The following is a 5706-nucleotide window of genomic DNA, read 5'->3' as shown; positions in this document are numbered from 1 at the left end:
GACGTCAGCGCGCCGCCGCGGCCCCGCCCCCCAGCCCTCGCTGGGAGGGGCAGGGGACGGTGGCTCGCCGGCTTGTGCTCCAGCGGGCTCTGGTGGCCGCGCGGGTGCCGGTGTCTCTGGCGTTGTGATTTGGCGGCGCACGGGGTGTTCGTTTGCCTGTGAGAAGAGCCGAAAGCACAGAGCTACAGGCGAATACAAGTGGATTTTTTTTTTTCTTTTTCTATTTTTTTATTAGAAGTAATAGTTGCTGCATTTTGAAAAATCAAGAGGAAAAGAGTTAACAGGAAGAAAAGTTCGAGGTAATTACCGTTTAGTTTATGCTTGCAATTACACGCACTTAGTGTCAGAAGGGACTTTGAGGATTTCTAAGCTGAAGTCAGCTCTTAGCTCGATAGTTGGAAAGAGAGGAAACCTGATGCACATGGAACATACACCAGCATCGAGCACATCCTGAGCCATAAAGGAAAGCCCCCGCGCATTCAAAACTCCGACCCGGTTCAGCGTTATGTTCGCTGATCACAGTAGAATTAAACTAGAGTAACAAGAAAACTAGAAATCTCCACGCCTGGAATCTGAGCAATACACCAAATATTTCAAGGGCTGATGAAGAAATCACAGTGGAAATAAGAATATCTACTTAACTGAATAATAAAGATAGAACATATTAAATCCTGTGGAGTGCGGCTATAGTAGCGTTTAGAGGAAATGTTACAGCTTTGTTTCTGGCTGTGTACTGTGATGCAAATGTTTACTTATAATGGCAACAGGGCAAAACATCAGTTTGAGTACCGCATGTATAATAGAACCCTTAGTCCATTGTTTGGCATTGTAAGGGCAAGAAAAATATCTTGTCCTCACTTATCGCAAGGTTCACAGCTGACATTCCTATGAAAAAAATTAAGAGAAGCCGGCCGGGCGCAGGTGGCTCATGCCTGTAATCCCAACATTTTGGAAGGCCGAGGCAGGCGGATCGCTTGTGCCCAGGAATTTGAGACCTGAAGCGAGAGGATTGCTTGAGCCTGGGAGGTGGAGGCTGCAGTGAGCCGTGTTTGTGCCACTGCACTCCAGTCTGGGTGACAAAGCGAGACTTTGTCTCAAAAAATAAGTAATAAAAATTAACAAGAAGGCATAATAAATTTATTTAACAAAGTTTTATGTGACAGAGGAGTCTTCAGAAATGACACAAAGACCCATGAAAAAATGGTCTTTTTATGCTGTCTGATGAAAGGAGTGGATAGTTGTGGAGAAACATGATTGAAAAGGGGCATCATCTAATGATAAACTGAGGGGGGAACCCAGCAAGGCCAGTTCATTAAAATTCTTGGCCTCAGAGTATAGGGCAAGAACTCTCTAGAATGAGGGTTTTATGACCTAGTTTCAGGTGAGGTAAGTCAGAATTCCTTTGTGACCACGGAAAGGCAGGGATGGTCAGAAAGTAATCTTACTAGACTTTTTCTCTCTCTCTTTTTTTTTTTTTTTTTTTTGGTGGGGGGAGACAGAGTCTCACTTTGATGCCCAGGCTGGAGTGCAGTGGCGCGATCTCAGCTCACGCAATCTCCACCTCCCGGGTGCAAGCGATTCTCCTGCCTCAGCCTCCCTAGTAGCTGGGACTACAGGCGCCCACCACCACGCCCGGCTAATTTTTGTACTTTTTGTAGAGATGGAGTTTCACCATGTTGGACAGGCTGCCCTTGAACTCCTGACCTCAAACGATCTGTCTGCCTCGGCCTCCCAAAGTGCTGAGATTACAGGTGTGAGCCACCACGCCCCGTGCCTGGCCCCTTACTAGGTTTTATGGCTTGCTTTAGGGAGAGAAATTCTAGGTTATAAGACTCACTTGGGAAGAACAGGAAAAGGAAGAAAGGAGGACAGAAAGAAGTTCAGAGAGACCTTAGTTCTGAGGCCTTCCCAGTCTCCTTTAGTTTAAAGAACTCAGCATGTCAAAGCACCAAACTTTGGGGTGTGGTGTTCTGAACCCTGACAACATACAATAATCACTCATAATACCTATTATTATTATGTAGTAATATTGGTTAATTTTTGAGAAGCAGTATGGCTTAGTGATTAAGATCTTGGACTTTGAAGCCATGTACTGAAGGTCGAATTTCTGTTCAATCATTGACTAACTATTAATACATGTCCTAGTGCAGGTAACTTAACCTCTCTGAGCCTCAGTTTTCTTATTGGTAGAATAAGACTAATAACAGCACTTTGTGTTGTTGAGGATTAAATGACTAAATCCATATAACAATCTTAGAAAAGTACCAGACATACTGTTAGCACTCAACAAATGTGAGCTATGTAGAGAGTTCAAACAAAAGTCAATAAAACTGGAAAGGTAAATTGAGATACATCCTAAGTGGACTTAAATGTCCTATGAAAGAAGTGAGACTTATTTTTTAAGCCATGGAGCTAAAAATAATGTTTGAGAACCTACTACATGCTCAGTACATTGTCTCTGCTGAAGGTTATTGTGTATAGAAATTCTCATTTCCCAGTGTGGGACGATCATGCCTGAGAATGCCTGCCTGCCACTCCTACAGACCTCCTCTAGGAGGTTCCTTCTGCATGTATTTCTTGCTGGTACTATATGATACTACCTTGAGGCTATTGCTGACCCACAAGTAGATTAGTAGTCTGTGACATGCGATGGCACAAATGTCCATTCAAGAACAACAGTAATTAGTTTGACCAATTGGTTACTTCCTTAGGAATTTGACCTGGAGATGTGGGAAGAGAATCCCTAGCCTGTTATTTGAAACAATGTAGAAAGATGCCCAGAGATTATCAGACACACAGAAAGTAGCTGAGTTATGATAATGATGGGAAACTAGCGTAAAGAACTAAAAATGGCACTTTGGGAGGCTGAGGCAGGCGGATCACGAGGTCAGGAGATCGAGACCATCCTGGCTAACACGGTGAAACCCTGTCTCTACTAAAAATACAAAAAATTAGCCGGGCATGGTGGCGGGCACCTATAGTCCCAGCTACTTGGAAGGCTGAGGCAGGAGAATGGCGTGAACCCGGGAGGCAGAGCTGGCAGTGAGCTGAGATCACTCCACTGAACTCCAGTCTGGGCAACAGAGCGAGACTCTGTCTCAAAAAACAACAACAAAACAAAATGAAAAACCACTTATGAAATGCATGAACAAATATGAAAAGGTAGATATAGCAACAATCCATGCCTGAGTCCTAGGGTGAGAAAGAGATCTATAGGTAAAAAAACAAAATAATAGAAATGGAAAGAGCTCTTCCACTCAAGTTTGTACGACAGCGGAAGCAGGAGCAACACTGCTTTGTGACACCTCTAACAGAGGGTAACTCAAATATGAGAGGGTACATTTCCCCACAGATAACAATAACATTGTGGCACTCTGAGGGCTCTGGCTGTTTAGTCATGGTGCTTAACAGAGATCTTCAGCAGCATGTCTGATGGAAGAATAAAGCTTGTTGATGTACTTGGTGAGGCACCAGCATCTGTGATAGGTGGGGATCAACAGCATCCAGCAGGAGATCTTGGTGCCTCTTGAAGTGGCAAGATGGGGAACTGAACTGCCCAGAGATAATGGGAAAATGGCAGCACCCTATCATGAACACCTGTGAGACAAACCCTGGATTTTAGAGATGATTGAGGTGGTGTGGATGGGACAGGGATGCAGTTCTCAAGGAACTGAAGTCCTGAATTTCCAAGTGGGAGCAGGAGCCTGGGGACAGGAGACATGGGGGCTGAATGGGGCCTTTGGGGTAAGACAGATCCTTCCGTCCTCCCTCCCTCTCTCCCTCCCTCCCTCTCTTCCTTCCTTCCTTCCTTCCTTCCTTCCTTCCTTCCTTCCTTCCTCCCTTCCTCCCTTCCTCCCTTCCTCCCTTCCTCCCTCCCTCCCTCCTTGTGCTTTCTGCATTTATTATAATTCAAACAGTGTTGGAGTGAGATTCACAGGTATTGGGATGTCCACAACACAGAACTTTACATTTACTGAATTCTGACAATATGTCACACATTTTCCTATGTGCTAACAGAGATGAATAAGGCAAATTTTAGACAACAACCTCTGCCAATTTCAGCAGCACTGACATTTTGATCACTCTACCATTGAACTCTCTTTTCTGGACTTCTGGGACCACTCTCATCTTGACTCTTCCTTATCTTTCTGGCCTGTCTATAAAGTCCCAGGGGACTTTATAGCCACTGTTTCTCTGACTCTTCAGAGTGTTTTCAGGATTCCTTCTTCAGTGGTGTAAATTCTATTTTTTCCCTTTATATTTCCATGGCTTCAGTGACTATCTTTTTCAGGTCAGATCTCCTTTCTATGCATCTGGATTTGCATGTAAAACTGGACATAGAAACCTGAAATATTAAAAATGAACTATTATATTTTCTCCTAAATCTGTTTACATCCCTAAATCTCTATTTACTCAGCCTGTTAAGCCAAAAGTCTTGCAGTCATCTCTTCCCTTGGCACAATTTTATTAGTAACATCCTTTGCTTCCATCCCCATCACTGCAACCAGTTCCTTGTCAATGATTTTTAACTCCCCTGCCTAATTAAGCTTATCTGAAAAAACAAGGAAGCAGTTCATCAATTTAACTGTGTCCTCTTTAATTCTACAACCATATTGCTAAAGAAAATGACAGGATGGCATGGATCGGTATTTCTACAAAGTATTTACAATTTCTACAGAATCGTCAACATCATTTGGATATTTTAAATGTTTACTTGATACCATATCTCAAGTAAAAAAAAGATAGATGCCCATCTTCCCGCTTCCTTAGCAGATCAGCTCTTTCCTATCTAACGGAGAAAATAGAGGTCATAGAGTAGGCACTCTCTCAACTTTCTGTTGCTAGCCTTCCACCTGTAAATTCACTCATAATTAAAGCCCATTCTTTGTTTCCTTTCCCCTGTCTCATTGGAAATGACTACTTTATAACACCTCCTACCTAAGGTCAACCCTGCCACCTATTTTCTGGATCAGGCTCCCCTTAGTTTCCTAATGGACCTTGCTCTGTCAGTTATCCTTCTCTCAGATGTATCTCCAACCTTTCCTTCTCTATTTTTTTTTTCCTTTGGTACTTAAACATGTTGCAAACAAGCATCTTTGAGTAAACAGACGATAGAATGAGAGAAAATATTTGCAAACTATTTTGCAAATAGTTTGCAAAAGAAAAAAAATCCTCTGTGTGTTTTTTTTGTTTGTTTTTTTTTTTGTTTTTTAACATTTCAGCTTTTATTATAGATGAAAGGCTACCTGTGAAGGTTTCTTACATGGGTAAACTGTATGACACTGAGGCTTCAGACCATCCAGGCAGTAAGCATAGTACCCAACGGGTAGTTCTTCAGCCCACAACCCCCTCTCTCCCTCCTCCATCTAGTGATCCCCAGTGTCTCTTTTTCCCATTTTTACAAGCACGTGGATTCAATGTTGAGCTCCAACTTGTGAGAACATGTGGTATTTGGTTTTCTGTTTGTGTGTTATGTCAGGTCGCTTAGGATAATGATCTCTAGCTCCATCCATGTTCCTGCAAAGTGCTGAAAGAATGATTTTGTTCTTTTTTTGTGACTACTCAGTATTCTGTGGTGTATATGTACCACATTTTCTTTAATCCCTTGTTGATGGACATTTAGGTTGATTTCATGTCCTTGCTATTGTGAGTAGTGCTGCAATGACCACACAGGTGCATGTGTCTTTATGATGGAATGAGTTATTT

This window comes from Trachypithecus francoisi, unplaced genomic scaffold (assembly GCF_009764315.1).
Source record: "Trachypithecus francoisi isolate TF-2019V2 unplaced genomic scaffold, Tfra_2.0 Lachesis_group1, whole genome shotgun sequence".
In the NCBI taxonomy this organism is placed as follows: Eukaryota; Metazoa; Chordata; class Mammalia; order Primates; family Cercopithecidae; genus Trachypithecus; species Trachypithecus francoisi.
Note: the sequence above shows the minus strand (reverse complement) of the source record.